Source organism: Vipera berus (assembly GCF_964194415.1).
Source record: "Vipera berus genome assembly, chromosome: 3".
Classification (NCBI taxonomy): Eukaryota; Metazoa; Chordata; class Lepidosauria; order Squamata; family Viperidae; genus Vipera; species Vipera berus.
In genome coordinates, this window is record NC_138204.1 from 136243330 (window position 1) to 136255827 (window position 12498).

The following is a 12498-nucleotide window of genomic DNA, read 5'->3' on the forward strand; positions in this document are numbered from 1 at the left end:
ATAAATGCAGTGGAAAATGAGACGCTACTGCTATCAGGTGGGTCTACCTTATAAGGATAGCTCTTATGTGGGTATTAGATTAGGAAAGGGACAGTAAGATATTGAAATGATATGTGTCATTGTCTTAACTGGGAGATTGAAAAGCTAGTGGCCTGGGTCTAAATCACTAAGTGTTATCTGGAAGCATTTAGAAAAAAGTATTTTCAGGACAATAAGGCTGGCAGCTACAGTGAAGAGTCTGAATGGATGTTAAAATATTGTTAGAAACCTTGGAGACGTGAAAAATGCAATAGTCCAAATTAGACTGAAATCCTAGGTATCAATCTTTCAATGCTGATTTACTGAAATGTCGCTGTTTTAACCAAGACGGCAATTTCTTTCTTTCTTTTAAAATACTTCAAGAATGGTGGAAGCAAGGGATATTTCTCAATGGGAAAATAGAGACGAGGATTTGTTTCCTTGGAGTGGAGCATAGATATGGACAAAACTTTTCCCAAACTTTTAATGTAAAAACAATACCAGCTAATTTATTTATATTTTTTTTATTTATTTGACTTTTATCTTACTTTTATTATTATTTATAAATAACTCAAGGCAACAAACATACCTAATGCTGCAATAGTGGTGAATGTCTGTAGCTCAGGTGAAGGTTTGTTCTTTGAGCTTGTGGGTTGGTTACCTAGTCTGGTAAGGAAACATTTGGAAACAAACCCACAAGCTTGGAGAATGAATCTTCACGCTAATACCTAATACTCCTTCCTCCTCCCATTTTCCCCACACCACTCAGCTGGTTTTTCACGCCGAAGGCAAGATTAGAACTCATGGCCTCCTGGTTCCTAGGCCAACAAGTTAGCCACTAAACACAAATTTATAGTCACAGCTGCAGTAAAAAAAAAGTGTGGGGGGAGGGGCTGAGAATATGTTAGCTTCCCATTTTGCCCTCATTTTTTTCCTCATCCACCAAATTTAGAATCAGATTTTTATTTAAGAAGTTGCCACTTAAGTTTACCTCTTGTACTATAGTGATGTATTTTGAGAACTCTATGACCTTTCTGCAGGCTGAAAATGCCATGCTTCTAAATCTATGATAAAAAATAACCCCATTATTGTATAACGGAAAACAATGTAGAGTGATTTAGACACCCCTAAAATACAAAACATCACTTTCCTTCCTGTCCCTAGGACTGCAAACATTACACGCTCCCATGCAATTTACAATGCAAGCATTTATTGGGATGTATATGAGTGATTTGTGGATTACCTTTATCACACATTAATAGTTCTGCCAGACTGCAAGTTCTAAACCCAAGGCCATAAGAATAATAATGTGACAAGAACTGGTATAACGGTGCCTTCTTTAAGAGATGATAGGAAATAACTTAGCAGGAAGCAGAACGGGATTTTTAAAACTTTTGCATGGTTTTATAGCACACTCATTATAAAATAATATTTTAATACAGATAATTCTTGCAGTTAATGTCTATAAAATAATGTGTTTCTAATGACTCTGCAATTAATTATAATTATGTCTATAATACTTTAAAATACATATATATAGGTTTTTATTACAACAAAATTAGCGTGGTTGTACATATTCTATTTTTCCTTGGAACTTTTTAATTGCTTTCATAGTGTCTATGAAATCTTGCTATTTTTACTGAACAGTATTTTCTCTTTTATTATAATAGTAAAGCAGACACACCATATATGCAAAACCCATTAGCACTGTAAATTAAGCTGACATTCCCTTTTATTACTATTAAAATATCTTAATGGTTATTGCTATATCTTGAGATATATAGATTAACCTTCTAAGAGTGATCCTGATTTTAATAAGATCCACACAGCAGTTGTGCAATTCTCATTGCTAATTTAATAAAGCATACGAGAGACTTTTATAAGCTGTAGAAGTATTCAGTATTTAACTTGCTTATACAGCCAGTTGTTTACCATGCATAAAGCAACATAATGTATGTTAACAAAAATGTATTTATTTATTTACTCATCAAATTTATATCACCATTCATCTCACAAGAAGTGATTCTGGGCAGCATGCAATAGTCAAGTCAAACAACAATATAAAAACAATAATAATAAAAATATAAACAATCTTTATTAAAAATTTAAATATTATTAAAAATTAAAATACAGAAACCGCAAAGCACAGAGAGAGTAAGAATAAAAACCACAATAAGGGAGCCATATTAGAATATCACTGTTTCCTTGGGACTTCCAAATCTGGTAATGTAACCAGGCCTTGAGGGACTTTCAGAACATTGATAGGGATTGAGTTAACCTGACTGGAAGTTGGGTGGGGGAGAAGAATGTTCCATCAGGTTTGCTCCATGGCAGAGAAGACCTGTCTCCTGGGACCCATCAAATGTAAGTTTATTGCAAATGGTATTCCCAACATGCCTTCTGTGTCAAGTCTTTCCTTAAAAAGGTTTTGATTCTACCAACAATCTGCAAACACCGTTATCCTAAAATGGATATGTTCCCATCTGGCATAAATATTTACCATCCCTTTTGGAAACAACAGTGCCCTGGGATCCAAGCCATAAACTGTCATATTTCCTCCAGGCTCAAATGTACATATTGTACATAGTTTACAACTAAGTTTACAACTAAGGCAGTCATCCTATGAGCCCAATACATTGAACAAATTGGATTCCCCTGCAAGGGAGATTCATTTACCTAATTACTGCCTCTGTATTAACACACTTAATTTTATCACTTTAATTCCTCATTAATTCCTCCTTCTGAAGTTAGACTATGTACTGTATTTTATTTTATTTATAAGGTTGCAAGACTAATTAATCAATAAATAAACAAAAAACTACTAAACTTAATGTGGCCCAAAACTAATCTTGTCATGAATAAGTATAGTTGTCATGATTACCCCTTGCATATTTAATTATTTTTTTCCCTTTCTGTAATAATGTGTACAATTTAATGACAAATTTTCAAAGACCCATAAGAAGGCATCTGCCAGCAGTTCAATAATCAAAGCAACATGTATGCAGTTCCTCAGAGTTTTCAGACTGAGTTAAACAACAACACCATTTTACTAGTTAGATCATCCCATACACAACTGAACAATCAAGAACATTTAAGAAAGCAATCCTACTGTTGTTTCTTATTAGGACCAAGTATCAACTACACATGGAAAATGAAAGAAGTAGAGAGGAAAAGTCCAAATAAAATCAAGTGTAATCAATATGAATTTTTTTACTATCAGCTAACAAAGTGGCACAATAAACAGTATTATGCTTTAAGCTACATTTCTACTCGTCACCAAAGCTTGAATCTTTATATAATTGATCACAAAGTGCCTGTTTGCTGAAATAACATCTTTGCAATATGTTAGCTGCTGAAAAGGTCTAAAAGTTAAAAGATAACTAGTATAAATACAGTTACACAATCCAAATTCACTTTATGAAGAAATACTAGTTTCACATGAAATGATGTCCCATAGGAATAATATCAATATTAGTTACAGAAGCAACCCATTCCTGCAACATTTTGATTAAGCAATAGAAGCATTTTAGGGTGTTTCTATATTGTAGGTTCAGTTTAACAATCTGCCTAAAAATAATTATTAGCTACTCAAGCTAATTCTATAAAATAAAATAAAATGAATAGTACCAATCTTAAAAACATAGAAGGTAAATTAAACTGGAAAAGCATTCACAGGCCTGCAGAAAAATAAACATTTCAACAGCAAGCAAAACAGTTTCCCGATATCTTTTTTTAAAGACAGTTCTAGTAACTAGGTAAGTAGAGATGGGGGAGAGTTGTACTAAATACCAAGTTGCCAGTCCCAGTTGTGGTCAGTATGTGATGTCTACCTGTAAATTATTAAACTGGCATTATTGTCTGTCTGAATAGCAACAGTAATATTTAATATGTCAAAATCATGATATAAAAAGGTCTACACACAATAGCTTCCTTCTCTTTCCTTCTCTTTCCATCTGTTAGTTACACACGGCCACACTGCCTGGACTCATATACATATAATAATCCAATCCATTATGACATTCTGGGTCTTAGGAAAACTTCAGTATGAATGAAGGACAACACCAGCTAAAGAAGGGGCAGCTATGACATCACATTGTGGTGTATATAATGAAAATAATATGATAATGATCCTACTTATATCTTCATGGACTGCAGAAGGCATCTTGTTACTGAGTTTATTAATCAACCTTTTATTGCAAATAAAGCAGCCTGAAAAATGTACTGCAAAAAAATGGAATTTATTTTATTCCCTTTGGGCATTTCTTTTTCTAAGTAGCTTTTCATACTCTGTCTCTTTGAACCATTACAAACTATGTGTATTAGTTCAGTGGACTCACAATCTGATTTACTAAACACCGCTGCTCTGGTATTGTGGGTGCACATTACTCTTTATATGACTACTGTGTGTATTTTTGGTCATTTGTTAATTAATTAATTAAATTTATATAGCCACTCATTTCTTGTGACATGTGACTTTAGGCAGCACACACAATTAGAACTATGCAATCAAAACAATAAAAAACCAGAACCATTAAAAAGCAATTAAACTATAATGAAACCAAAAGCATGGAAGATTACATTCCATACTTACAAGCAATATAACAATTTAGCTCTCTCCAACTTCAGTGGGATCCCTAAGCCCAGTGACCAGATTTTAAGGGACTTACCAAAGGTCAATAAAATTGGGACCAATCTCATCTTGGAGAAATTATATTCAAAAAAGTGGGTGCTTAATGTTAGACCTGTGTCAATGGGGTTGCATCTTTAGTGTAGTCAAGTATTATAATTTAATCAAAGAGTTTGGGCAGAATTGCGCTTTTGACTTCTATTTCTTATTTTATCATTGTATAGATTTAAGCTATGGAAATGAGTATTTTTTTATCAACATCATATCCGGCAAGAACATTACATGGTTGAATTTTACAACATTACCTATGGAACACAATTATTATTATTTTAGAATGATGGTGATTTTAACTGGCACACTGCCACTCCTTTTAATCCATATGTAAGGTCAAGGGAGGGAGGGAGGGAGGGAGGAAATTTCTTGACAGGTCTTTGGTGCTCTCTGAGCTTGCTCGTTTTCTTGAAGACATTTCATTATCCTAACTAGCTAACATCATCAGTGCTAGTCAGTCAGTGACTAGCACTGATGATGTTACCTAGTTAGGGTAATGAAACCTCTGCAAGAAAACAAGCAAGCTCAGAGAGCACCAAGGACCCCTCATTTCAACCCTGAGCTACAAATATTCTCCTTCATTGGAAATTTCTTGGTTGGTGCTAGAATGTGAAAATGAGATAGACTATTCTGCTCATGGTAATTGCTGTCATAGGCAATAGTTAGATGCTTGCATGAATCCACAATGATGCCAAAAAGATAATTGTTGCACATAATTTCAGGAATGCCACTGTATATTTGCATTCCAATATTTAGTTGAAGTTCAAATGAAACTTGTATGATGAGATCCTCATCATATCTGCTTTTCTGTCTGTTTTTCTTTGTCTTTCTCCCCCATCCCCCAAGCTATTAATTGACTTTTCTTTCATGACTTTGCCTGATCGAATTAATAAAATATTTAAGTAAGGCAATTAGTATTTTAAAGAAAAGAATCCTAAAAGTTTGCATAATGTTGTGAAGCTGGTAGTAGCAAATATTTTCTTTCATGTCTGTCCTTGGCAGCTTATTTCTTATGGAACAGAATTGGGAAAATACATTTCTGTTCAAAAATGAATCAGAATTGTTATTATTATTACTCTTTTTTTTCTTTTTGTAAAGGCCAAAAAGGGAGACATGTCTCAATCACCTGACATTAGAGCTGTGATATGCATATTGTTCAACAAAAGGCTAAAGGCACTGGAAAATGTAATATCTGTCCTAGTAATATAACCATTCATGTTGAACAAATTAACATTTTCCGTTTCAGGTATCAAATTTCATTCACAAAATTTAGTTATTAGCTCTGCGGGTGAATTCCCAATTTAGCATCCTTTAAGTGAAATGTCAGATGACTTTTCAGATAATGTTCATGATAAAATACTAATAATAATAACTGAGTGTGAATGGAGAGAGAGAGGGAAAAAAGCTAAGAGATGGAGGCATGCAGACTGTAAGTATCTGATGAATCCAATTTGGTTCTTTCACTTTACATTTGCCAATATGCTACTTCTTCAAATTGTTTATCTTCCCTCTGAATTCCTTCTAGTTTTCAGAAGTTCAAATATTGTGCAGTCAGTGTAATTACTTACAAAATTACCTTTTTTGCATTTGATAGGTTGCCACCATCACAAAAAAGAAATTGGGGAAACCAAACAGCGTTTGTTTGTTCGTTTGTAAATTGGTGAATTTCAATTCCCAATAGCCCATTATCAAATGAGAGAAATGCAGGGAGTTATAGTTCAACACATATGAAGGTACATGAGGCTTGATGCATAATCATACTTTTTTTTGGCATGATATTAATAATAATAATAATAATAATAATAATAATAATAATAATAATAATAATAATAATAATAATAATAATAATAATAATAATAATAATAATAATAATAATAAGAAGAAGAAGAAGAAGAAGAAGAAGAAGAAGAAGAAGAAGAAGAAGAAGAAGAAGAAGAAGAAGAAGAAGAAGAAGAAGAAGTAGTTGGAAGGGACCTTGGAGGTCATCTAGTCCAAACCCCTGCTCAGGCAGGAAACCCTATACCATTTCAGACAAATGGCTGGCCAGTCTCTTCTTAAAAACTTCCAGTGTTGGAGCATTCACCACTTCTGGAGGCAGGTTGTTCTACTGGTTAGTTGTTCTAACTGTCAGGAAGTTTCTCCTTAGTTCTAGGTTGCTTCTCTCCTTGACTAGTTTCCATCCGTTGCTTCTTGTCCTGCTTTCAGGTGCTTTGGAGAATAGCTTGACTCTGTCTTCTTTGTGGCAGCCCCTGAGATATTGGAACACTGCTATCATGTCACCCCTCACCCTTCTCTTCATTAAACTACACATACCGAATTCCAGCAACCGTTCCCTATATGTCTTAGCCTCCACTCCCCCAATCATAGGGCTCGCAACTTGGGCGTCCTCTTGGATTCACGGCTCAATTTTGAAGATCATATAGGAGCCATGACCAGGGGGGCTTTTGCCCAGCTTCGTCTGGTGTGACAGTTGCGGCCCTATTTGGACCAAGATGCCCTACGCACAGTCACCCATGCGCTTGTGACCTCCCGGCTAGACTACTGCAACGCTTTCTACATGGGGCTGCCCTAGAGGACCACTCGGAGGCTTCAGCTGGTGCAGAATGCAGCTGCATGAGTTGTTATGGGAGTTTCCCGATACTCCCGTGTAACACCTCTTCTCCGTGAGCTGCATTGGCTTCCGGTTGCCCTCTGGGTGAGATTCAAGGTGCTGGCAATGACCTATAAAACTCTAAATGGCTTGGGTCCGGATTATCTAAGGGAACACCTGCTGCCGGCATCAACTTCCCATCGTCCTGTGTGCTCCCACAGGGAGGGCCTTCTTAGGGTACCGCTGGTTAAGGAATGCCGGCGGGTTATTCCTAGGGGAAGGGCGTTCTCTGTGGGCACGCCGGCCCTTTGGAACCAGCTTCCCACGGAGCTTAGGACCGCCCCCGACCTTCGCTCATTTTGTAGGGACTTGAAAACTTGGTTTTTGAGCTGTCTGGCCCAGACTGAGGGGTTTTAATTATTTAATTAATGTGGTTTTAGTTAAGTTCAGGGATTAATTTAATCTTAGTTTTAATTGATTTTAATTCTATGTGATGTATTTTAACTTTTAATTTTCCTTGTAAACCGCCCTGAATCCTATGGGAATAGGGCGGTATATAAATTTAAATAATAAATAAATGAATAAATAAAATCATCTTTGTTGCTCTTCTCTGTACTATTTCTAGAGTCTCGACATCTTTTTTATATCGTGGTGACCAAAACTGGATGCAGTATTCCAGGTGTGGCCTTACCAAGGCATTGTAAAGTGGTATTAGTACTTCATGTGATCTTGATTCTATTCCTCTGTTAATGCAGCCTAGCACTGTGTTGGCTTTTTTGGCAGCTGCAGCACACTGCTGGCTCATATTTAAGTTATTGTCCACTAGGACTCTGAGATCTCTCTCACAGTTACTACTATTGAGCAAAGTACCACCTATACTATACCTGTGCATTTGATTTTTCCTGCCTAAATGTAGAACCTTACTTTTTTCACAATTGAATTTCACTTTGTTAGATAGTGCCCAGTGTTCAAGTCTATCCAGATCCTCCTCTATCTTAAGCCTATCTTCTGGAGTATTGGCTATTCCTGCCAGCTTGGTGTTGTCTGCAAATTTGATGAGTTCCCCATCTATCTCCTCATCCAAATCGTTGATGAAGATGTTGAAAAGCACTGGGCCCAGAACAGAGCCCTGGGGCACCCCACTACACACTTCCTTCCATGTAGATGCGGTTCCATTGAGGACCACACGCTGAGTACGGCCTTTCAGCCAGCTACGAATCCATCTGGTGGTGATGCTATCTAACCCACATTTTTCTATCTTATCAAGTAGTAGGCTGTGATCTACTTTATCAAATGCCTTACTGAAGTCCAAGTAAATTACATCTACAGCATTCCTCTGGTCCACTAGTTTTATCACTTGGTCAAAGAATGCAATAAGATTTGTCTGGCATGATCTGTTTTTGACAAACCCATGTTGGCTTTTAGTGATAACTTTGTTCGCATCAAGGCGTTCGCTGATTTGTTGTTTGGTTATCTTTTCCAGAATCTTCCCAGGTATTGAGGTCAGGCTGATAGGTCTGTAATTTCCTGGACCTATTTTTTTCCCTTTTTTGAAGATGGGGTCTACATCAGCTCTCTTCCAGTCCTCTGGTAGTTCCCCAGTGCTCCAGGATCTTTGAAAAATATACAAGTTCAGTGGTTCTGAGATCATGTCTGCCATATTTTGAATAAATCAGAAAAAGCTAGGTTTGCTATTCTCACTCAGCCAATAGAACATGATCTAGGATTTACAAATTAATGTCCAGATTATACTAGGGTCTACAACAATTGAGATGACCATCCAATAACAGCAGAGAAATATAAAAATATTTAAAAAACACTGTCCTTTGCTGATATCTAACATCAGCAAATGTAGAGTTTTGCAGTTTAGATCTAACAACCTTATACTACACCAAAACCAAATTACATTTTTATTTAATTAATATGTACATCAACCTAAGTGGCATAGAAGCCGTTTTAAGTAAATAGGCAGGTATTAAGTAAAAAATAAATTCAAAACCATGAAGAATAATATAGTTACAGACAGGTTTTTTTTAGAAAAGTGCAGATGGCTGCAACTTTACAGAAAGATCTTTTGCCTATCTTCCTACTGGGGAAAAAGGTTCATTGAATTCAAAACTTTGTCTTGGGTAAATATACAGTACACAGAATTGCAGCTTAAATCTTTGTTCTTTCACTTTTTTCTTAAGCATATAGCTGGTCCACAACTGTACCTTATAAATGTACCCACAGAAACACCCCTACATACAGAGGAAGGTTGCTTGGTTCTCTTGAGGTTACTCAGGCTGGTGAAGCTTCCCTGTGTTTATTTGTGTGTGTGTGTGTGTGTGTGTGTGTGTGTGTGTGTGTGTTTCCTTCCTTCCTTCCTTCCTTCTTCCTCCTCCCTCCCTCCCTCCCTCCCTCCCTCCCTCCCTCCCTCCCTCCTTTCTTTCTTTCTTTCTTTCTTTCTTTCTTTCTTTCTTTCTTTCTTTCTTTCTTTCTTTCTTTCTTTCTTTCTTTCTTTGTCTTTCATGTGAAGGAAATAGGTCCACACTTTCTGTGAGAGGTTTCCAACAAGACATTGGGCATTAGGTGCAATTTTTATGCAATGCCCAGTGATGGTTAATCCAGTTTTATTTTCATCACACACACACAAACACACACACCTGTTTCTATGATATTCTATGATGTAAGTTAAAAATAGTTTGGAATTGTATGAGACATAATAAAAGAAATAGTGATTGACTTAATGACATCTAATAGACGTACCACTTATTTGGGCTTAAACATATGGACATGATTAAAAAGTAGAGAGCTTTCTGATAGCCCCAGATATTGGAAAGCTAGTTCCTGGATTTTTTTTAAGCAGTCTGGCACTGTAGTTTCCCTATTTTGTTCAATCAGAGAAAAAAAAAGTTTGTGGAAATCTGCAGGATTAAATTATAAAAGGGTTTAGCTAAGCTGCAAATTTAATCAGCCACCCTTTGGATTGCTTATCACAATGCCCTCTGAAGTATCTCAAGTTCACCCATCAGTAACAGAGAAATGCAATGGAAGAAGTCATCTACCACTAATGCAATAAAGACCTTCCATTATCACCTTCACGGTTAATGTAGGCTTCCCCCCCATCCTTTCAGTATTTGTACACAATAAATACACTGCACATAGACAAAAAGAGACACTTTTCAATATATTTACCAGGGAATAGAATTTTTAGTGGGAGAAAAGTAATTATTGTGAATGCTAGTTGCAGCTTGAACTGGGGTTTCTTTATTTTATAATGTTTAAATATTATCTGCAAGCTAACCTGGTACTGCCAGAGCAGAATAGCTGGGACAAATCTTTCTGCTTTTAGTTTCTGAGTTGGGTTGGTATTCCTTTCCTACAAATTGCTTCCACCATTTAAGCATAGTCAGTAGCAGCTAGAGAAAACAGTTACTGACAAGTGATGCACAATTAATATTCATGCAGTCAACAAGCAGAAGCAAAAAGCCAGAAGAGCATATATTTCTAAAATGTTTATGTGCTAAATACCTGGAGTAAAAAGAATCGGTTCAATGTCCTGGCCACCACTGCCTTTCAGATTTCAATTTCCCATCTTCTTCCCCACCCTTTCTTCCCCAATTTATACATTCCTACCCTTCAGTTCTATAAAGTTGTTCCGATTCCATTTTTCTCTTAACTCCCTCATTCAACAATTTCATGTCACATCAGCTTTTCTTTTCCAGACAATCATTCCCTTTTCTGTTTTCTCTTTTTTTTTCTTAAGTTGCTCTGCCAACAATCAGAGGCTGCTTTCCACCAGTCTACCCATCTGTTGAGATTTTTATTTCTTCTTATTGCCCAGTGCAAGATACCTGGAGATAAGAAGAACCTCTTAATTACATTGTCGTGATAAATACACCAGACTTTCTGAAACTTTCATTGTATTGTTTTCATTGTTCATGTGCACTAATTTTAATGTTTGGATTTTCATGCAGGTATGTAGAGTTTAAGATTACACTATGGGAAGTGAGTTGTCAAATATTTTAGAGAGCTCACCCTAAACAGTACTGCATAAAATGATTCTGTAAGGAAATGGGAGATTGACAGGTAGAAAGAGAGCAAGATCATAAGAGGATGAATCTAAAGGAGCAAATAATGGCTAGCTGCATTTAAATCCCCCCGCATATACTGAACAGCTTCTTTTGTGATTCAGTTCAGACTGCAGTTCTGAGGTTTGAATATGCATGATTTAATTTTCAGATTTGAGATGCGAGGGCATCAACTTGATATGAGATGCTTTGAGATGCAATTTTGGGGGGAAAATGTTCAGAGATTGTATAACGGAGACGCATCAAACATTTGCAACTACTGCATTTTTAGGGGAAATATTAAAATAACAGGAATGGTATGCACTTAAGAGGGTATTAACTTTAATACCCTCTTAAGTTAGCAATTTCACGCTAGCCTATTTTTAAAATAGTTCCCTGGATCTTCAAAGAAAAAGAGAGAAGGGAGAGAGGGAGAAAGGGAGGATGGGGGATTGAGAAAGAGGGAGGGAGGGAGGGAGGGAGGGAGGGAGGGAGGAGAGAGAGAGAGAGAGAGAGAGAGAGAGAGAGAGAGAGAGAGAGAGAGAGAGAGAGAGAGAGAGAGAGAGAGAGAGAGAGAGAGAGAGAGAGAGAGATTTTAGAGGTGGAGATAGAAAAGCATGACAGGCTATTTCAGCAAATAGTCTTAGGGTAAAATTGTAGTGAACCAATATAGAAAATGTAATGCTCCAACTTCAAAGTAAATTGTTCCGAAACAGTTGAAAAAGCTCAGCTTTTGGATGTTCACAGACTTACCCTTGGGGGATAGTGAGCTTAGCTCCTTCTGATCTTTGGGTTTTCAGGGATGCCAAGATGGTTGGCATCAGCATTTGGCAAGCTTGGCCTTTTCTGGGAAAGACCCCCATCACCCTGGGCTTTGGTTGGATGCCAGGAAAATGCAGTAACACTTGGGTCAGTGCCCGAAAGTGCCTGGGAACAGTCACTCATGTCAAAATAGAGCTTGTATTTCATTTAATGAATGCACTATCTTGTCAGAACAAACGTGCCGGAGCAGGATCTAATAAACAGCTACAGAATCTGTCATTTCAGCTTGCTTTTAACAAATGGCATGATTGCTGTTACTGAACCGTTGAAATGTACTAATGTAGGCTAATACTACTTCTTTTAGAGATAAAGTTGCAAGCAATAAGATTTAAATCTAT

At 36.7% G+C, this 12498-nt stretch overlaps 1 long non-coding RNA gene across 1 annotated transcript in view; it reads right to left on the reverse strand.

Annotated features, from left to right (window-relative positions):
- Nucleotides 1–11457, reverse strand: part of LOC308664806 — a 132232-nt gene extending 120775 nt beyond the window's left edge. The window contains exons 1-3 of the long non-coding RNA XR_014025748.1: nt 10800–11457; nt 8696–8899; nt 3808–3848 (exon numbers count right to left, since the gene is read on the reverse strand). This is a non-coding gene — a long non-coding RNA (uncharacterized lncRNA). The remainder of the gene's footprint in view (nt 1–3807; nt 3849–8695; nt 8900–10799) is intronic.
- Nucleotides 11458–12498: the final 1041 nt, after the last annotated feature.